The 23,435-nt window shown below is 37.0% G+C and overlaps 1 long non-coding RNA gene across 3 annotated transcripts in view; it reads left to right on the top strand.

Moving 5' to 3' along the window:
- LOC122831315 overlaps positions 1 to 22,932 on the top strand; it is a 122,960-nt gene extending 100,028 nt beyond the window's left edge. For all 3 annotated transcript variants that reach the window (XR_006370671.1, XR_006370672.1, XR_006370670.1), the window contains 2 exons: positions 9,356 to 9,401; positions 17,665 to 22,932. This is a non-coding gene — a long non-coding RNA (uncharacterized LOC122831315). The remainder of the gene's footprint in view (positions 1 to 9,355; positions 9,402 to 17,664) is intronic.
- Positions 22,933 to 23,435: the final 503 nt, after the last annotated feature.

Raw genomic sequence — 23,435 nt, 5'->3', positions numbered from 1 at the left:
ATCTCTGCTGCTGCTGCTCACATAATTTATTTTTTTTCAAGACATTAGAGATAGAAAACATCACCCCAGAGTACAAAATAAGTCTGTTATTCTGGCCCAGGTTGTTTCTGGTTTTTGACTGCTTCAAATCTTTGAATACGTTTTTTCCCAGACCTGGAATGCGCTGTCAGTGTGATCCTCTATCACACAATACAGAGCATCGCCAGATCATTCAGAATGCATGTTTGCTCAGAAGGTCTGTGTTGCTGCACATAGTTGCAGAGTACATATTCCTCGCAGGGCTGTCTGTTCATCACAAGACGTCCTCTGCATTAATTGTAATTAAACAGTATTGTAAGCAGAAATAGATCTATTATTGCAATATTTTAAAAGAAACAGCCTTTCTTTTTCTTTTTACTAAACAAAATCTTTTTTTTTTTTTTTTTGATATTAGCTTGTTTTTAAAAGCTGTAATTTATTTAAAATGTGTGATTGGATAGCTAGCAACTGTAATGTGCCTTGAATGGCAACGCTTCGCTTCTTCTCCAAAACAGTTTTTCGTGCCAGAACATAGCCAGACTGGAACCAAATATAGTCGCTGAAATAAAATGTTTTAAGCACTGAATTGGGCTGTACTTCAAAAATCAGCAAATTGGGGCATCCTTGTTGATATGGAGATACGTCTGGCAGGGAAAATGGCATGCCTCGAGATTATGCTAAAAAATACACATTTGAAACAAAATTTGATGCTGTAAGGAGGAAATTGGGGCTAAATTGGCACATTTTCCTGCTTAAGTTAATTGTGAGCTTGCTATTGTGAGGGCGTTGCAGGATGACAGATTGGTGAGGGCTGACACATGTTTTTGGAGGAGTTTAAAATTCAAATGCTTCTCATGTGTGAATACAGACACCTGGAGTAGTCAGGAGGGAGGTGGGGGGGGATTCATTTACCCATAACCCTCTCTGTCCCTGCCTCTCTTACTTTCAGTGTCTCTCCAATCTTTTGAGTGTCACGTCTACAGAATGATTAAAATTCACCCTGGTATGAAAAAAAAAAAAAATGTAATGTTGCCACATTTTAAAATAAGAAGTTTCAAATACGAAGGCAGGATTTATATTTGTTTGAGCTCCCGGGTACAGATGATCTCCCAGCTATTAAAATTTCATTCATCGGTAATACCCACCTTTCTCTTCTAGCTTCCTGTTCGAGTCTCCTTCAATAGAACTTTCATATTTGCAATAATATGTGCTTCTTTGTGTCACTTCAGCTCATTTTATTGGGACATGGGTGCAATCCGTCGTCCTTCTCCATCTTTGTTCGTTTTGTTCCTCCTCTCGCTCTGCGTCACCATCCCTTCCTCGCTTCCCCCTCTCAAAATCTGGCATGGAACTGAGACAGAAGAGAGCCTGCTGTTTTTCTGACACACTCTTCATTCCCAAATCAAAACCAACTGAGGCGAAATCAGGTTATTACCTTAGCTGTAATTTTTTATTTTTTTCTCTCTTGCCTATTCTTCCGTTTTTGCTCAAGGTCTATGAAATCTTACGGTTTGAAAAGAAAGGCCAGCTGCTCGCTGGCGGGTGTGAGCTAGATTTGAAAGAATGGCTGCATAAATAAGCCAGAATAAAAAAAATATATATACAAAAGTGGGAGATGGATGTTGGACAGGGTGTGTTGGGGTGTGTGTGCATCTTGTTGTATACCTTCACTGAATACACTACCTACCACATACAAAGTTGCATCGTGTGTGATCACATTTGCTTGGTTACTTGTGATGACACATCTGTGTATTTTAAGCTGTTTCCTCCTTCAAACAGAAACAAAGGAAGACCACAGTGTGAAACTGTTTATTATGCATAGACACTCCATGTGTAAATGAAACAACTTTCCTGAGTAACTACTAAATGTCTATCACAAGTTTCAATGCTGTAGAAAGAAACAGTGACTTACGTAAATGAGAATCCAGCATTATTTAGACATTTACACTGTAGCAAACACCAGACTTGCTAGTTTGCCAAGTATTCTTTTTCATTTTAAATCACAGAAGTATCTGTAGCACAGCAGAGAGCCAGGGGAGGAGGGTAACCAGCACATACAGAAGCATGATTGACAGTACTAAGACCCTCCTCCTCTTTCTGACTGTGTTTTTTTGTTGTTTTTTTTCTGACTGGGAGAAGTGTATTTGTGCAGATAGTTGTAGAACCAGACGGAGAAAGTAGAGGAGCTTTACTATTTTCCCCCCACAGATTATCTGTTCCATACTGTCACAACAAAGTATCAGTTTGAAAAATATGTAAACTTATATAGATTTTCTTGAAAAGTTATGTACTGCAGCTTTAAATTTGTACTTTATGACGTGGTAGGGAAAAACGAGACAGCAGTTTATGATTGAAATATTAGTGCTGTTTTTGTAATGAGTTTTAACTCACTGACAGAGAGTGGCATCTTGGAAAGAGATTACAAGTCTGCTGTTTAAAAGAAGGAAAAAAACTAGTCTTCTACTACTAACTTGTGTTGTGCACAGCTGTATTGTAAGAGCACATAGTTTGATTTAGATTTAAATGTATTTAAAAACTTGTTGACCAAGCTTATGGAATATTCCTTCTGCAGAGGACCTAGATGGACACAAATGGGATCAAGAACCTTTAAAAAATAGGACATGGCAAAACGTTGATGGAGAGTAGTCCGAAACATCAAGGCCAGTTGGTATGGTGTGGCAAGTGGACGTTAACAATCACATCTGAAGAAGGACAGGAAATTTCAGGGATGGCTGCATCTGTGACAGATGATGACAGGAGATTGGAGGACAGGAGAGCAGGGAAAGGTTGGCACAAAATGCAATAACCTCAGATCAGAGGTAAATATGCGGCCGGTAGAAATGATGGGTAAAATGATGAAAGAAAATCTAAATTGATCAATATTTTAACCTCCAATAAAAATTGATACAGGAAATTTAAAAAAGGAAGTCGCCCAAAGATCAGTACAGGAACAACTCCCAAGATTTCTGTTTTTTTTTTTTGTTGGTGGGAACAAAGAATTACTGCAGGCTGTTTTGTAGATTTTTCTAAGGTAACTATCTAACCTCAAGTTTGTCATGAGTAAAAAAAAATAATAAAAATTTCACTAGGTTTAATTGCATCTACTTATGCTATTTGTAAATTTTTTTGTGGTGCAACGAAATCTCAAGGGTGAAGATAAAAGAAAGGCTGGTTTCAAAATATTTTTGATTTATAAGAAGAAAATAAGTAAAACATTCGGCATTTGTCATTTACCTAAAAATGAGTTTGATAGTTTCCAGCAAAGCTTTGATCTATTTTAAATCACCATGAACAACACTTGCTTATGTGAAGATATTGAAGTTTTTCTTTAGTTTGTCGATAATTTTTCCAAGTAAGAAGTGTGATCTTATTCTACTTTGTGTGGTGCTGGCATGTTTTCTATTTTCTGAGGGTTTTTTTTGTCTCTTTATGCTTTCATTTCCATCCATAATCCATAAGCTTGCTGAACTTATTGGTTATTTTAATGTGTAAAGTCGGAATTTGTAAATGGATTGCTAAACAAAGAAGCCTAAATAACAACAAGCTGAATAATTGTGTTTTTTTTTAAATAAGCGGACTGTGAGCTGAATGAAACGCTGTGCTCAAAACTCTGAATTATGTATGAAAAAGGAGTCTCCCGTAACCCCTGCATCAGGATCAAACCAATTACATTTTTAGTTTGAATGGACACACTATTGATCCACTCCTCTGCCTCTAGTTATTCACACGTCAAAAGAAAAAGTCACTTTTATCTGTAGTTTCAAACATATTTTAATAAACTGCTGTGTGTGGGTGTCCTTCATATATTCAGGTGAGCCAAAATCTGATTAAAAAGTCCACATATTTCCCATTTAATAGCAAACACCTTTCAGCTAGAAATAACTCTGTTTGAATCAAATGTTCATTTTGAAAATTTAATTTAGAACCTAAACAAATCCATCTCTGGATTTGATGAAAGAAATGAATTCATGACTTCCACAAAAATCCCGTCAGTTTCTTGGATCCGGGCAGGGCCTAAACAAGGCCACTGCATTCATCCCAGAAGCCTTAGCTCTCTCACCTGTGCAAATTACTGTGTGTAAACAGACAGGGTCACACTAGTTTCATGTGGTTAGCCACTTCCCCAGCTGGGACTGGCTGTGCTCGGGAGAAATAAGCCATTTCCTGCTCACTGAGGGGAAGATATGCCTAACTGTAACACACTGTAATTTTTTCCAGATGGTGGGTGGATTTTATCTTGTTGGAGTTTGTGTAGTGCTCAACAGGACACATGCTCACTAATGCAGAATCTACTATGCACATGATTTTATTAACTATACATTAAACCACGCCTAAGGCATTCTGGAAGTAAATAAAATGTCATTTAAAATCAGTCTGAAGCAGAAGATGAAACAAGTGAACAATATCAACATTTATTTTAATCTAGTTTGAAGCTATTAAATGACAACCAGAGTTATGGTGGGATGGTCCAGATCAAAGCATATTTATGTTCAAGAAGGACCCAGTCAAAGCTCATATCTAAATCCAACTGATAAGACTTGAGATCTTTTTTTCCACAGACACGCTCTAACTAATTTGTCTGTGCTTGTGCTTAAATTCCATCTTTTGATGTGCAAAGTTGATTTGAATGCTTGGAAAACTTTTCAGATTTATTTTGCATAAATATATAAATATTACATTGTTGTTGTTTTTTTCTACTTTACAACTAAATGATACTTTGTGTTGGTCTATCATGCAAAATTCAAGTTCAAATAGTTCAAGGTCTGTGTTTGTGACATGAGAAAATGTCAAAAGTTTCAAAATGGTGGTGATACTTTTTCAAGGGACTGTAAAAATGGGTTAAGATTGGGAAAGCAGCCATGTTTGTGTAGTGAATTTCCGACCTATAAAGATCAACTCACTTTGTCTTGACCGCCAGCACACTTGTCTTCCCCATTTTGAGGACCTTCAAGGATAAATTGGCCTCCGTGTCACATCAGATTTTTACCCCAGAAGAACTTACTGTTTACTAAGACTGCCACCTAGAGACACAGGTGATATCACTCAAAACAATTATTTTCTAAAATTGAGGTTTTTAAAGAAGCTGAACGAATCTCCAAATATTAATTAGATTTTTTTTTCTTTTTGAGAATACACTGATGAAACAAGAGATTAAGTTACTTTAGTGCTTTTACATGCAGTGTTTTTACCCAAGGAACCATAGATGTTGAGGGTACAGTACATCTTCCATGCTTAAAAAAAGCAGTGCTGCAAGGTCATTCAGACCCAGCTCTACTTACCCCACCTGACCTTGTGTTTGCATGGGTGTGCACATCATGTGTGTTTGTGGGATGAAAAGGCATTCCAGCCAATGTGAGGACATGTCCAGGCTAATCCCCCGGCCATAACACAGACAGTTAAGTTTCCATGACCTCAACTTTATGCTGTTCAGACATACAGAGGCACACACATTGCATAGAGACACACATTTTTTCTTTCTTTTTTTTTTTTCTTCGCTTTTTTGCCTTTATTTTTTTATTTTGCCTGCCGGCTGTCACCTCTTGCTGATGCATCCTTTCTCTGAGTTGCAACATTTTGTCAATTACTATTAAGTTTATTATTTGCCCGTTGAGGGAAAAGTGAATGTTCTGTAATACCGCAGGATTTCTGTCATCTCCAGAACAATTATGTCAATTAGCTCACATTAAAATGCTTTCCAGAGACGGCTTTCTTGGCTAATAACAGTCCAATGAAGTGACAAGTAAGCAATTAATCTCACTGTAATTGCTCAGTAGGTAAAGCCAATCCGTCACAATTAGTCCTCTCCCTGCTTTATGCCTTGCTGTCACCATGCATTTTGTATTCAGAAAACTCACTCACCACTTGTCAATCAAACACAGATTTACCCTTTCTCTCCTCAAGGGACAGAGTTGAGTTCCACTATGTTGACATCATGGTGATGCAGCTGGTCTGCACATCTGACTTCTACCATAACATGGGGAGCTGCTTTACAGTAAAAGTCGATTCCTGGAAATTATAAGGTAGAGGGCTCTGGCGGATGAGTGCAAAGTACATATAAATGATGTTTCCAGAGCTGATCTAAGTTCAATCTTTCTAAGCGCTGGGCTGAATGTTAAAAATATAAAACTGGTGCTTGCAGCTGATGTCAAGATTCAGAGAGGCAAACCCTGGTTTTGTGTTCCAGGCTGCATATGATACTCTATACTGCCAGATCACTTTGCCACATGTAAGAGTCTGCCTTTGTACTGACAGCTCTACAAACTCAAAAGCCATGATACGTCTTGTGTGATTTACAGTGTGTGCAGCTTTCTGCTTCTGGCACAGAACCTTTTACCCATTGACAGAGAAAACACACAGTGAAATAAAGCAAAATGCCAAACAGCTGCTCCATAACAAGAAAAAAAATATATCTAAATCAGCTTTTGCATCTTGTATTGGAATTGTTCCTTTTTGCTTCTTGGTGTTGTGTGGTTTTAACAAGACTCAAAACACCTCAGCTGCAGACCAAAAATGTGTTCCTATACTTGTCAACATGTCATGGATTTTCTATCTTCCCTTGTGATGGTAGGACATGAAGATAGATAATATTTAATTGAAGATTTAAAGGATTGTTGGCTTTTTATAGCATCTTTTCTTGATGTGGTGGTGGCAATTTTTGGATATGCTTTTCTTTCCTAAGGAGGTCAGAGCTGCTAAAGATGATGTTGTCTTTCCATAATAATGGCTTTTTATAATGGCTGGTACAGGTTTATCATTCTTCAATTTTGAGGTTTTTTGTGGGGTTTGTGAAAAGTCCAAAAAAAAAAAATGCAAAAGTTCAGAACAAAGCTTGTCAACGATTTGAAGTTGTGTAAGTTTTTAAGTCTTTTTATTGTGAAACCACTTAAAACCAGTGCCTTTGACTGATATGACTGCTGACATCCACCAAGTACAGACTGAAAGCACTAAGTTGTACTTTTATTTCCCAGCTTTAACTGAAACAATAGAGAGCTGAAAAGTGGCATTCGTTAAAAGTGGCAATGTTGTGAGCTAGATGCAATACAACCTCATCCCATAATTTCAAATATTGCCTGAAAATACAGGGTTATTTTTCCCCCTCTGCGATGTTTAATTGTTCCTCAGCTGATTTGCCTTTTTTTTTCCACTCTTGTTCCCACCACTAATTAAGACTGGAATTTGACTGTTGATGGCTTTACTGCAGGATCAGAACACACCCAGCCATTATAAAAAACCCAGGGACCCATAATGTGGTATTGACTTGGCAACTAAAAACCGAGGGGTGGAGAATGTGAAGGAGGGGAGCAAAGCTGCTGACTGTTTCTCTTGGTAGCTCAGAATTTTTCCCCATGGCTCCTTTCCTCATTTTGCTTGTCATGAGATGTTTTCTCTCTCCCCTTCTTTGAAAATGTTTTCGGTTTGTTTCCTCTGCTCTCTGGCTTTTTCTTTTTTTTTTAGCTCGTTGTCTTTTCTCTTGACCTCTTGTCTCACCTCCTTCTTTTACACCCAGTTCTCTCACACAAAGCTTGTATTCTGCCTCCTTTCCTTCTTGCCACCATAAGACCTAATATGAACTTTTGACAGGAACCGAGATCTTTGTTTTATTGCCAGTGTTTCTGTGAATGCCCTCATAAATCTAATGCTGTAACGCTTTTGAGACGCCCTCCAGTTGTTGCAACCAAACACACACACACACACACGCAGGCATATGCTCTCCTTCTAATTCCAACCCCTCCACTTTTTCTCACTTTTCTTCACTTAACCCCAAACCCATTCACAATTGTACACATAGATGTGTGAATGTGGGCTTTTAGGTTGTTTGTGTTCACATCAGATGCAGCAGCCTCAATGGTTGCTTGCAGTTTTCGCTGGCTCCAGTCCACACCAACGAGCCCATGGGAATTTGTGTATCAGCATCTTCTCAAAAGACTCTTGGGCGTTTGAGTGCTAAATAGAGCACAGGAAGAAAGCGAACCTGACTGCAGTGACTTTATGTTAACAAAGATTTTAGCAAAGAACATCTGTTCTAGATTTGTTGAGTTTGATGGTAAAAATGTAAAAAAAAAAAAAAAGTGATATAATTTAAGAGAGCAGAGTGAATAAGCTGAAGACCAAATTTAATGTTTTGATTCTCCACATTTCATGTGCATTTTGTGATGCTACAACCGCAAACTTTATAACTTGATATAATCTGCTGGTAGTGTACATTTCAGACCAATACAGAGGTCTACAGAGGGGAAATGATAGTCTTAAGATATTTTTACAGATAAAAAATGTGAAGAGTATGATAGGTAAGTGTATTTAGCACCGTTTATTCTGATACCCCTAAAGAAAATGATAGAAACTGTGGTTACTGGAAAATATGTAAAACTGGACAACATTTTTGCTGTTATTTTGCAAACAGCAAGAAAAGAAAATCAGTATCTAAGCGTGTAACGCAAGCTGAGGTATACACGCAAAGACCTGAAATTGCATTTGCAGAAAAATGTGATTGACTCGGGAAAGCGAATAAAATTTCACCCTGTGATTTTCAATTTTTAAACTGTGAGCAGTGACTGTCTATCCATGTCAAAATTACGCATTCGTTTTATTTGATCCACGATATAAAATATAGACGTTACAAATTCAGTGATGTTGGTGGTTGTAAGATAATACACAAAAAAACTTTAAAGCTCATAGATACTTCTGTAAGGCGCTGTGCACATTTCATCATCCTAAGTTCAGGTTCAACTTTATTCACATATATTTTGCTACTGACAAGTACATCGCTGTCGGCCATATGATGCACAATATCTGTAGCTACAATCAGAATTTGAAGCATATGTTCCATCCGGGTATGCTACAGATACTTTTCTACTGCAGAGTTGTCAAATTGACACAGATCTTGGCCACAAATGTGGTGCATTTCAGTAATAACAGGTGGAGTTTTTAAGGTCAGTGTCATCACTCGGCCTGCACGTATACACACACACACACACACACACACACACGCACACACTCGCCAACCCTCCACCACACAAGCACACACCTACCAAGGGAAACAGTTGTGCACATGACATTTGCTTGACCTAAAAGGGAGCATTATTGTTGCAGGGGACTTCACATAAATAAAACATACAGTGTTGGAAAGGTACAGTGACCCTCATTCATCTCTGAGGCACAGCATTTATCACTGGACTTGACTTTAATAAAGTTTTGGCGTTTTGTCACATGCATATTGTTCAAAGGAGAAATAAACATTTCCTGTGGCACAGGGTGAGCTTTTGCTTTTAACCTGAGAGCAGAAACACAAACCGGTGCATGTAATCTGAGAATGTAAACGCACTTCTCTTTCTTCCAGTGTGGCAGACTGAGATTCAGTGGCAACATCTACCCAGAAGCTAATGGTAAGTTATGATGCCACTTTATTTTCTTATTTTCAGAAATGTATTCACATAACACATTCTGCTGCCTTGTTATTTTCTCTTTTTTTCATTTCACTTTGTCCCCTTTCTTGCGATAATGCATATTTTCTTTTAGCCTATGTCCTTATCACTCATTGCTTCTGCACACTCTCAGATAATTGCATAAATAATGTACACCACGTTAATCCTCAACTTGCCTCTTGCTTCTCTTGTTCTCTGCTTCCTTTCTGTCTCAGGTTGGGAAGATTTTTCTCAACCTTGTCACCTCTCCTTCCCCCTGTCTCTCTTCCTGTTGCTGTGCCTCGGGTTAAGCTCTTTCTATCTGTCTGTCTCCTCCTTTCTCTCTAATTACACTGTTCTCAGCTCCAACTCTGTACCTTCCCATGGGTTTGTATGTCACTAAGTAAAGACTAACTGAATGCCTTTTTGTGGTTTGCAATGTGGGAAATTTTGCCTTGTTTATTTTGCATGTATTAATGAACCTGTGTGTTTGCATGTTAGCTGTGTGTGTGTTTATCATATTGTCCTGCATTTTTAAAATAAAATGGTAAATTATTTATACTTCTTCATCTTTCTATTGCTAAAAATTGTGCTGGGATAAATACCATATTGGCACCACTGCTTCTGAATGTATGCATTACACTTAAATATCTATACATTGACCCAATTTTAGAAGTAATTATTGGCATTATTGGTGGTTGTAAGATAATACAACAAATTTTTCTTGATTTAAAAGAAAATCCCTCACCTCAACAAGTCAAGTGCTGGAATTTTTTATCATTAATTTAGTTAATAATTTCGTGAAGCCACTCATAGATGTGTAGTGGGACACTGTACACAGTATGATTAGCAGATGCTCTGCTGGTCATTATGTAAATGCAAACAAAAATTCAAAGACACAGTACAAAATTGAGCTCATCATGATGTGTTTTTCATAAATGTGAAATGATATTCCTTCACATTTAGATCATCGTGGGAGATTTTTTTCATGCTAATGTAAAACTCAAACCCAATATTTCCATATTGTCATTGCAAGAAAATATGTTTCCCAGGGACAGATTTCAACTGTCCACAGAAAAAATATGGAGCTTTACTTCACAGCGGTTTCTGTTTTTCTTTGTTTGACAATACAGACTTAAAATCCTAAAAAAAAAAACAAAAAAAAAAAACAAATGGAATTAAATTAGTTTTCATTCTTTTGTACCTTACATCATGTCCTGTGGTTGGACTTTCTCATGTATAGCAATTACATGTTGTCAAAACATTGCACAAGGCTATTTTCATGGTAAAAAGAAAGAAAAAAAGTCTTACCTTTGGCTCTGTTAACTAATTTCATTTTGCCTATTCTGTTTTCATTGCTCAAAGGTTTGGTTAATCTCCAACAATACTACTAATCTAACTTCAAAGGGGTTCCAGTCATTTTACGGCACTTTTTCAAAACTGTGATAAAGAAAACGCTCTCATGCTTAAAGCTTTCTCCTCTGTCCCTCTGGTCAAAACTCAGAAATACTTTGGGCCATTTGTTCGTTGGCAAATAAAATTAGAATTGGTCTCATTTTTCACTGTCGGCCACTTCCTTTGCAAAAGCAAAGCAAACAAATGCATGGACCACACTCAGACAAACACACAAGCAGCAAGACATAGAAAAACACAACCAGGGCCTTTTTGTTAACAATTAGAAAAGATTGTCCTTCTGACAATCAAACTCTGACTGAAGCTGGTGAAAGACTGTTTGTCTGACAGGGCTGATGATTCATCAAGTGCTTCCCTGTCACTTGTATGACACATGCCATACAGGCTGCTTCTTGTTGTCCAGGAATAACTTGTGAAAACACCTTCTCCGGTGAATCACATGGTTCTGGTTCCTCTGAGAGAATGTTTTGACATAGAAGACGAGAAAGATTTTATTATTAAGTTGTTATCAGTCTTTGATATACAAAGGTGTGGGGATGAGCTGTCGGTCTGAACTAAGAAACAATGTGTTATTTTAAAGCCTTATGAATAGACACATTTAAAATTGTGTTTAAATAGTCAATTTATTTGCAATATAACTAGTTCAGTAGGGAATTATCTACTTTGCGTTCATATTCAAAGTCCTCTTATGATTTTTAATACATTATATTGTGCACTAGAAATTATTTTTAGATAAAGTAAAATTACCACACAGATCACTATGACTGGTTTTTGCAGGTAGCCACACAGCCTTTATAATGTACATGAGTGATGTACATCATGCTTGGAGGTTGGTCAGTGATCCTCGGTACACAGAAACTCTACTTTGACCTTATGTTCTTGAACAAATCCTGTCAGAGTAAAAGTACAAGTCATTTATCAAACAGCTGTTGAGCAAGCAAAAAATAACATGAACTCGCTGTCTTCTTATCACACATAAAAGCACAGTGCTTCACTCCATGTTTCCACTGCTAATCATTCAGAGTTGACATGTCTTTGTTACTGACAGCCACGTGCATGCCCTCGCAGTCTTTCGGCCCCTCTGTTTTGCCCGAAACTGAAATTGTGACGACATTCTTGTCCTGACACTTTGAGAACATTAGCAACAAAGGCAGCTGTTTGGACAGCAAGTACAAGAACAGGTACAGCTTGAAATGTTCCCCCACAGAGACGGAGGCCTTTGCAGTCACAGATGGCTCTGTGCTCTACGTTTCATCACAGAGTGAACTTCCGCTGTTCATTCTTCAAGATTTTCACAAACGCAGCATATCGACAAACCATGACATTGGAGTTGGTTTCCATATGTTATATTAATAAACATTTTAGGGATGATAAAAAAATAGAACATGTCATGACTTTTGCTCTTTTACATCAGCACTGCACTGTGTGTTTTTATAATTTAACAAGCCTGCGTGTGGCGATTCACACAGACTGGTTGGCTCAATGCTTGTGTATCAGTCTGTGCCAAGCATATGCATGAGCAGCTTTGTATGTGTTTGTATGCATTCATGTCGACGCTTGCTTTGCAAGGTTTGCCTCTCTGTTTGCGACTGTGTATCTGTGCCTCCTGTATGTGGCTGCACGACCTGATTATGAGTCTGTCGTATATATCTTCATGCACTGGGCGAGGGCTGTGAATTTTGACTCGGTGGCGGTTTTTTTTTCTTTCTGACCTCATTAACCAGGTGTTTACCCCTAACAACAGGAAACCAATGTCAGTGACTGTCTGCCGGCAAACATTGCCGGAGGGAAAGAGAGACGAGGCAGGGAGAAAGGGAGACACAGAGGTGAAGGAATAATGGGAAGACGCAACGTCTGTCTTTTTGTCTTCAGTCTTAGACGTTTTTGATGTTTGCCCACACCTGTGTGAAATCTTTCTGACCTGGGTGTGTAGGAATATATCATTTACAATTGGCTGTTTTAATTACTGTTTTAGGTATTTGTAATTGGACATAAAAGAAACAGTTATTCTCTGAGCAAATGACAATGTTACTTTCTCGCCAAGAAAGCAAGCATCAGTTTAGGATATTTAGAAAGCATGTTAAAGACATTCAGTGAGATTCAGCAACGTCTTCGGGGTTGTGCATTCTTCTACTATGTTTTTATTACTTTTACAAAAAATCACAGATTCTCAAAAAAATGTTTCGCACCTCAGATTAGAAATGCTGCAGTGGAAATTTGTAAATTTAGATTTAAACTAAATTTGATGTATGACAATCCAACATAGTTTAGTGTAAGTCTAAAATGGCAACTTTAGTGATTATTCAAACTCCTCTTCATTCCTCTCAATATGAAGGGAGTGCTGCTACTCAAGGTACTCACAGCGGACCCAAACAGCTGCAGACAGAATAGATGCCACCATTCATCTTATTCATAAATGAAAATAATAAATTGTGTGCATAAAATGTTATTTCTGTAATATTTTTAACATACTAAAATAAACTGGCTTTATTTCACACAGTTTCAGTCAAGCACTCACATTGTCCTCTGTTTGTGTTCTTTATGTTATAAACTATCATATATAAAATAATCTATGGTTGAAAAACTTAATCTGCCTCTATGACTTGTTACCTCTGTCATCCATATAAATAAAAGCCACATCAGAACTATAAACACAAACTTTATTAAGTGTATTGACAGTCTTAAGTCAAGTCTGCAGCGCCCATGCCTGGATAAAGGAGGGATGGAAATGTGACATAAGAAATGAAGATTCAAAAGAAGTTTATTTGTAGTTTTTAACCTAATTTAGAGTGATTTCACTCACATTTTGAAAGAATCTCCTTCAGCATCCTTTCCATGTACACACATACATTATTTTGCAATTAAGGTCATGGACACCTTTTTGACAAGAGTGACTTTTGTGACACCCAGTGGCTCATTTTCTTTATCAATTTATTAATTTTAATAAGTCCTATCCTCCAATGTAACATTCAGAATTGATTTCTGAGTGGCAAGGAAAAGCCCTACAGATTTACTTTCACAAGTGGAGCATTACAGCTTTCCTTATATACGTGTACACTGTGTGCTGACTGTGTACCCAGATATATACAGAAAGTTCCCCATGTACAAAAGTGTCACAGAGCACAGTCCAAACATCAGTGGTTATTTATGTTCAAAACAGTGCAAGGTTCAAGCAGGAGAACAACTTATACTTTTTTTTTTTTTGAGAACATTCAGATATTTTACAAAATGATTCAGAGGAAGTAAGAAGATAAAAAATAAACCACTAGTAGTTTGCTACTAGTAGTACTAGCAAACTAGTAGTTTGTTTACAAGCAAATTACTGGGGTTAAAAACATCCTCAGTAGGAGCAAGACTCGATTTATATAAGACTTTTAGCTGTATGTGTTGGGTCACATACCTGTCTAGAACAAAATTACAATTTAAGTCTCATCTGATAGGTTGTCACAACATTATGCTAGCTTTCTTAAAATAGCTAGCATAAAAATGAGACTGTGGCGTCTGGAATGATATTGGTGAGTGAAGTCGATTTTATTTTCAAGCGCACACATTTCTTCTCTTTCGTCAACTTTAAATCAAGTATTGGATTTTATTCAGTGTAAGAAAATACCTAATTTTAAACAATTGGATTGATGTTAAAGACCCAAAAATATGATTGGTAGGCTCTCCAGCTGCTTGAAGGTAAAGTGTCTAGCTTTAGGCTTTTGTGTCAGCAACAACAACAACAACAACAACAAAAAACAGGCATAATATGTACATTTTAGAGAAATGAGCAGCCCATGTGTGGAATAAGACCCCACATAGAGAAGATGAGTCTCATCAATACACATGAAAATCCGTACTGAACTATCTCAAGAGACCGAAGCTGGAGGCTACGGTCCTCTCAGTGACTCAATCTGAGTCATTGAAATGTAATAAAAATATAGACCTGAAGATACATTTGGAATCTCATAGTTCAGACCCTTTGGCAGAAAAAAAAATCCCAATTAACTGAAACTATTTATAGCCAGCAAAAAAAAAAAAAAAAACAATGTACAAAGGAGAATGAGCAGGTTGATCTGTCTGTCTGTGCCAGACGAGCCTCCACCAGTGGGTCACCAGGTTCCTCCACTCCTTCACCACTGAGGGGAGGAAGGAATGGAAAAGGGGAGGGAGGAGAGGAGAGGAGGCATACAAGCTGTTGACAGGGATTTATGAGCTGATAGTGTCAGACTGCAAGCACAACAACAGTCTCTCTGTCTTTGCCTGTCTGCTCATGAGGAGAGAGAGAGAGAGACAGATTGACAGAAAGAATGAAGGGGGCGGTGGAGAGAAAGTGAGGCAGCAAAAATGAGTTGAAAATGGAATAGCAGGACAAGGCAGTGAAAACAGCAAGGCATGAAAGACAGTGAAGGGAAACGAGCAGAACAAGGCTGCAACCGGAGTTGTTTTGCCGTTTTTATTGTTTTCTTTGATCTCATATCTTTGTCTACATTATTCTATACAAAGAGAAAGTGCATTGAGACTTCAGAGTGTTGAATGACTATAACGTGGACGACTTCATTCAGATAACACCCATGCCAACTGTCCTGAATACTGCTTCTATGATTTTGTAGAGTCACAGAAGACAGATTAGATGGATTACATTTTTATAAGGCTCCGTTCTTTTAAAGTTCTGAAATTTAAAGACAATACAATGTTTGTTCTTGTATCCAAGTGTTCAGATTTGTCATGGTGAGTCACTGCTGGAGCGCTCGCAGTTCGATGACACACCCTGATATAACTGAACTGTCTGACTGTCTGAAACATGAGTAAGGCAGTCTGGTGGGTAATTTTGTCTAATTGCTGTTCTAAGCATAAATCCTGAATATCTGGCTTTATTTAAGTTTGATGACTTCCACAATATATTCTGTTTTACAGGCTCGTTTGGTCATGACGTCTTTATTAGGGGAAGCTGTGGTGGTACAGTTTTTCTCATCAGACTACTGGAGCTTATGCCAGTTAATACCCCCAATTACCTGTTCCATTTTACACATTTAAAAAAAGCAGCAACATCAACGATTTGATTGGCTTACGTGGAAACACGTTTGATGCCATGCTGTTTCTTGTCCACTTAAATCAGCCTCTTGCCAAGTGCTATTTTTGACTTTATCTAGTGTCATCAGTCTGAGCTAATACACCGAGACCTGATTATGAAGATGTATAGCATGCATTAAAACTTGCAAGCTTTTGTGTCTGTACTGGAGGATATTATCTTTAATTTGTGATTGCAAAATAAATTAAATCAACACAGAATCTTGTGTAAATATCTCCACCAAATTTATTTTGTATTGATGTAAACTTAGCTTGCTACCGTATGTGGCATAAGGTACGCCTTAAGTATTTTAAATTCACTGCATATAGTGTCTGATGCAACATACTCTGCTCAATATTCACACTGTCATAATAATGCTGATCCAGATGTGAAGCCTGCAATACTGACACGTTGGAAGAAATGTAATATGACAGAGCACAGCACACATACCCCCAGGGAATAATACAGACTACTTGTGATTTATGCGTGAGTTCTTTTTTTTAATGATATAGTATTAAAGAGTGGTGATTTACGGGGCTCTTTTCATTTCACAGAGACATTCAGCCTTGTTTCGGAGTAGAGCTTACACTTTCCAGTTGAGCAATGTTCCCAGAGTGAGCTTCCAAGAATTTCTAACACCATTATCTTTTCACAGAGTTCAAGGCAATAGATAATTGTTAAGCTTTTTTTTGTTTTTGTTTTTGTAAAAAAAATGCAGAGTAGGAAAAATATGAGGTACTTATCATGTGTCCAGTACAGAGACAGACACCCTGAGGGGAAAGAAACACCAGAATCAAAGCTGATCTTGTAGTTGATGGCTCTCATTATTCCAGTGCAATGTGTTAAAGATGGAAAAAGTTTTTTTTTTTTCTTTCCCTTACAAAATAATTTATCAAAGAGTTTTATTCCAAAACAACAGTGACCCTACTCTGAATGTCAGAACGAAGCTAGCAAAATTTTAACCACGCTGAAGCTAACAACCCACCTCCAAATAATTTATGTTATGCAGGGCTTCACAGAAGTACCACCTCAAGAAACAGTACTACCGTAATGACAAACACTCTAAAGCAGTGGTCCCCAACCACCGGGCCGCGGACCGGTACCGGTCTGTGGACCAATTGGTACCGGGTCGCGCAAGAAATAATTAAATATGTCCGTTCTATGTATTGAGTATGGAGGAGCTTTTATTTTGAAAATCGTACACCGGATGCCGAGGTTTGAGTCATGCGCCAGCTCACAACGCGCGCAGAGACCACTGCTCTAAAGCACTATTGTCTTTTTCAATATGCATTGTGCTGTATCAGATATTTAAAACAAAGAAGACATTTCCCATTATTGCCGCATGTCTGGCTGAAGTAAGCAGTTTAATAATGGACTTTGCTTCTACACAGACGTTCAGATTTTTAAGTTTAAAGTTAAAAGGATAACACAATTTCCCTGAAGTTAGGATTCCAAGTGTGAAAACTAAAGGCTTCTCACTAACTAAAAATTCAATATGGTTGCACTGTACGCAAATTTGTTAACATGGTATATGGAAAGTTTATTTGTACTTTTCCCACACCTCTTATTGTAGTTGATGCTAATTACTTGGAATATACTCAAGCAAATCCTGCTGGTCTTTGAACTTGGAATTGAGAATAATGGGATTTGCAGTTATGCTTAAATCCTTTGATGTTCCTAAAAAATAAATTTCTGTCAGCATATGGATAGACAAAGTACATCAATACATCTGGTGATACCTGCATTCATACCTCTCTCTTTGTGTATGTCTTTCTACAGCCTGTTCCAGAGGAGAGAAGATCTAAAAAACAAGCCTGCATAAAAAGGCAGAGTGGAAGATGCTGATAGAGAGGAGAATGTCTTGATAGGGAAAGAAAAACAGAAGAAAAAGATGAAAGGACATTTTTTTTGTGTGTGTTTGTATGTTTGAAGATTTAGCATCATCCTGTGGTATCAGTGTTAAATTGTACAGCATACTACTCACTGAGCAGAAGTGGTTAAATGGGATTCAAATGGTTTTGCATGCTTTGTATAGTAAAGCACGGCTTTGCATTTGTAAAATTGAGATGAGCATTTAATTTTATATATATATATATATATATATATATATATATATATATATATATATATTTTATTTTTATTTATTTTTTTTCTTTTTGTGTATAACCCCATGAAACTCAATCTAAAGGCTATGCTTATACAAGACAAGCCTTTTACTCAAGATTCCATAAATTGCAGAAGCTAAGGTCAGAGCTTAACATCATAAGCTTGGATTGCATCTACTATTATGGAGGTTGTCTAACGTTGGTCGCTGGGGAACAAAAACAGCATTAAGTACCTGCAGTCATGCAATATGCATAGCTCAGAGGAGAAATATGCCTAAACTCAGGCTCTTGTAACAATAAAAATGTGAAGAGTTTAACTTTTATCATTGCAGCATGGATTATTAATGAACTTTGTATTGCTCTGTGAAAAATCTATGTAATATAAAGGTGTACAAAGAGATTTCTTTCCTGCTCAGAGGACTTGTGAAAACATAGCTCATGATAGCAACTGCAAATGTCACATGAGGACAGAGCAGGAATATTCTGAATGCTAAATGAAGAGGGGAAAAGCATTGCTCAAAGTTCTTGACATGCAGGTTTCTTAAATAGATGGACAATTATTCAAGTTTGTTTGTCAGTTTTTATTTCTGGCCATCACAAATCAGTGTAATAAGCAAAACAAAGCAAAAACAAAAAGATTATTTTATAACGGGAGTCTAATGTAAAACTTGGAATATCATAGTTTACTTCTGGAATGCATATACAGTTACAACCAGAAGTTTGTGTGCACGAATGAAAAGACACATACACATTTTTCTTTCACCATGTGAAGTCAAATTAGATAACATTTCTTTTGTCTTAGATCAGAATTACAAAAAAAAAATGTGTATTTTTATTCAGTGTACATAAACTTCTGTTTTCAACTGTATAGTGTCATGCATTTTACAAAAACAAAAATGTTCTGATCTCACATACTGAAATACCAGGGCAATGTTTTTAAGTATATAATCTAACAAATATTCCCATGGTACCTATACATGCATTAGTACTCTTGTGTCTTTGCAACACTAAAATTTTGCAATATGCAGGCTATGCAATATTAACCAAACAGTATTTACTTGTAAATTACATTTGTATCAAGCTTTAAGGAAATATTTTTCTTTTCTTTTTAAAAAAATTGTAAATAATAATTACCCCTGGTTAAGTGCTTTGAATAGCTGCCGTACATAATGGCAGAAAGCCCCAAGAAAAATATGTTATCTTCACACAGGGAAACATTTTTAGCCGGGTAGGGTATCAAAAACATCATCCTGGGGTTGGCCTTGTCACACAAATGTAGCAAGCAGTTTTAGGCCCCTGCTATCTGCCTCTCTCCATCTTTGTCTGTGGTTACTAACCCTGGCTACTTTAGCCAGAAAGGGCCCCTTTTGTATGTTTCATACACAGTTTATCACACTTCCTCTCACTCTGCTCGCTACTCTCAGCAAGTCTGCCAGAGAGGAAAATCAAAGAGTTAGGGCCAGAAACGATATAGCGCAAATTGTATATTATAAGTATGATTTACACATTACAAGGTTTAAAGACAAAAAAATATCAGGGGTTTCAAGTACATACTGCAACATCATTCAAGTTTTCATAAGAAGATTCAAATTTCACGTGTTGGTTTAAATCGCTTGTGAATCGAACAGGCAAGTCAGTTTCAGCTTCCACTTTATTAGCGATGGTTGATTTGTTCAGACTTTACACCAAATATTTTTTGTGTTTTTGCATTCTGGTGTGGTGTAAACAAAATTAGGCAGAAAAAATAAATGTACTTTTCATGGAACTACAAAATATATGTTTGGGCACAGTATAGAGAGATCACCAGTTCATTACCTAAGTAACCGACTCACTTATAATGAGTCGGTCGTAAACAAAGTTAAGTTGCATATCTTTATTAACATGTACATAAAGATCTGTACATTTTTAATGGAAAATAAATCATTTTCCATTGAATTTTTTGGAGTGACAGAATAATACAATATACAATCTCAGGAATATGATCACAGTAATATGATATTTTGACAATATTTTTGGAAAAGCTAGCCATCCAAATTTTAGTTTTTACTTAATTTTATGCAAGGAGTAGGAAACTTTCATGGATCACAATTTGTTTTATGAAGAATTAGCCAAAAAAAAAAAAAGTACAAAAATTTAATTTGGGGTTGATCAAAGTATCTTAGACTTTGTACTAAATGTGATTTAATACAGATTTCACTCATGAACAGTGACCTGTTTAATGCTGTTACGATGCCCCTAAGCAGGAGCTAACTTCAGAAAAATCTATAGGATGGCTACAAATTGATGGATACTTATTACAAAATAATCTGCACCAAAGAGAACCAAAACTATGACATCCTAAACAACAACATTACAAATAGTAAAATGTATGAAGCGACTAACACCTGATATTTTTATACTGCTTGTATCTGTTGTCAGTGCTATATATATATATATATATATATATATATAAAGATTTATTTTTCTTTGCATTTCATTGTTTTTGTCTTCCATTTGCTCCTTGAGTTAAAAATATTTTATTTGAAAAAGAAGTTAAGAATATTGTTCCACACAATTCTTCCAACTTGCTGAACTAAAAAAAAAAAACATGGAAGAGGAACAGAAAATAACGGATTAAAAGGAAAAAAAAATCACAAAGAGTTTCAATTTCTGAAAAAAGCTAACTTTGGATTGCAATACACATAATTTTCCACTTGTTTGCTGCCTAGGCTATTGTGTAGTCTATTCTGTACCCCCCGCCCCCAGTGTACCGTAGCTAGGACATGTGTAAGTACACGAGCCGTTAACCCCCCAGAGGAAGTGTGCAGGAAATGAGATCAGCCTTAAAGAGAGGTAACGCCTGAGCCTGAACCACTGACACCAGACCAATAACTGTCACTCACTGCACCTGATACTGAGGTACTAAAAATGCAGCAAAATAACAGGAAGGTCAGAGCAGTACAGAACAGAGCACAATAGCCCCCCTTTAAGAATGAAAGCGATGAGCATGTGACAGGAAAGCAGGGAAACACAAACATGAGACAAAGACAATGAAGAGGACAGCTTGAAATAGAGCAAACAAAACAGGAGAGAGAAGTAAAAAATTACCATGTTTGTCATCCTCTAGATTCAGTTTGGAGTTAAATGTACCAGTTGTGGGTGGGAGATTGTTGTCACAAGTGGGATCAAATAAAATAGAACAAAAGCCATTTTAGCAAAGGGGAGAATAAAACTGCAAAAGACATGTTCAGTGCTGTAAGAGGAAGAAGACACACAGGAACAGCATCGCCAACACTCAAGATCTGAGCCTTACAGAACACCAGGAACAAGCAGCCAATTTTTGTGTCCTTGCATGTTGTAAACTAACACAACCTGAATCCCCTTTACCCTGATGAAATGTACAGCTGGTAGGTTTCGCTGAGTCTTGCAGGCCTGACGGCGACACGTGGATTTGTGCTTCCATGTCCAGGTGGACCTCAGCAATGCTCAGACACAGAGCAACTTTTTGATTTCTCTACAGTAAAAAGAAGAAAAAAGAAAAGCAGGATAATGAAACATTTACAGTATCTGCTTCCATGTACATATAAGAACAAGGACTATGTTGACAGCATATGTGATTTTTTTAGAAATCGCTCACAACTGCAGTTTCAGAAAACTTAAAACTTGGTATTAACAGCACATGTCAAACTCGAGGACCGTGGGCTAAATCCAGGCCATCATAACTCTCTGTGTGGCCCTCTGAAAATTAGCGGGCCACAAATATCGAACCTTCAAAATATCTGCCCTGTGCTTTAACATTTTTTATGAATCAAATCAAATCTATTTTTATTTGTATAGCGCCAAATCACATCAGTGTGAAAAGATGTTCAATATATAATCTTAAGGATTTCTCATCAAATATAGAGCTCTTTGTTAATATTTTAGTTCAGTTCTTTGTTATTGCATAGTTTCGTCAATACATTCTGCCACAGTAATTTGAGGAACTGAATGTATGTAAAGCTGCTGAGTTCTGAAGCATATAAAGTGGAAAAGTGTTTTACAAACATCAACGCATTTCTCAGGAAGAAAAAAAAAATGGCATTGCTATTGACATAAAATTCACACTGACTGTTGATTACGATCAAAGTAATCTTTAAAAACAACAAAAAAAAAATCAAAGCAATTTTTTCTGGAATTAAGTTATAAGTACTGAAGCAGAAAGGTACTGGGAAAGAATACTGAACACGTGAACAAACTTATCTGCGAAGACATAAAAAGCCAAGAAAGAATCTGAAATCTTTCAGGACTTGGGAAAACTGCTGCTTCTGTGTGTACATCAATATCTGCCGGTTTACTATTATTTGATGGCCACTACTAGCTTCAACCCAAATTTGATGAAACCTGGCATAGGGGTCCAAGTTTAACTGACAGTGTTAAAAAGGAATCACTGGTAATTGCTTATTATCTTCTCCCCCTGGAGCACATCACCCCGGTTCTGAAGTCCTTACACCAATTTCTTGAAAACCCAGAGAATAAGAGTAAAATAATTTTGGTGAGTTATTAATCCTGAATGGCTTAGCACCCAATTACATTAAGGATTTGACATTGCTTTATCAGACATTCAGACCGTTGAGGTCTTTGGGTTGAAGTCTGCTCTGCAGAATCAGAACAAAAAGTACAAAAGCAGCATTAAGTGTTTTTTTTATGCTGCTTTAATCTGGATCAAACTTCCAGAAAACTGTGAAAACATTGAAAAAATGAGTTCATTTAAATCAAGGTTATAAATTAATCTGCTCAGAGTTGCATTTGATTTATAAAAATCGGAACATCTTTAATTGTACTCTGTATTTCAACTTCTCATCACTTTCTTTTATTTTTGCCACTGCAATGTAACATTTCTTTTTTTTGTTTTCATCTTGTAAAGCACTTTGATTGCCCCTTTCCTGAAATGTGCAATGTAAATAAACTTGACTTGATGAACGTATAAGGGGTCTGAATGCATTCAATAATTAATTGTGGCATCTCTTCAATGAGAGGCTGTATTTTATGCCACCATCCAGCAATCAGCCTGTAACTCTGCTGAACTGTTGAGTCCAGGCTGCTCTAATAGTGGCCTTGGGCTTTTTAGCGTTGTCACTTGTTTGTCATCTTCCTCTTGGCAATACTCCATAGACTCTCTGTGGAGTTTAGATCAGGGCTTTTTTTTTTTTGGCCAATCAACCACAATAACAAAACTGTCGTTAAACAAGCTTTTAGTACTTTTGCCAATTGCCAAATCCTTCTGGAAAATGAAATCCAGTGTCTCAATGAAGCTACACAGAATTTAAATTTTCTGCCAGGTGGCTGCAATAACATTAGACTGGATAAAACTCAGTGGACCAACACCAACAAGTTTTCAAAATCCTCACTTCCAATGGAAACTTCAGAGTAGACCTGAAACAACTTGGATGATGCAGCAATAAATCCTGGCACCTTGATTCCAAACAA

Source organism: Gambusia affinis, linkage group LG05, assembly GCF_019740435.1.
Source record: "Gambusia affinis linkage group LG05, SWU_Gaff_1.0, whole genome shotgun sequence".
Lineage (NCBI taxonomy): Eukaryota > Metazoa > Chordata > Actinopteri > Cyprinodontiformes > Poeciliidae > Gambusia > Gambusia affinis.
Note: the sequence above shows the minus strand (reverse complement) of the source record. Positions and strands in the feature narration are given on the sequence as shown.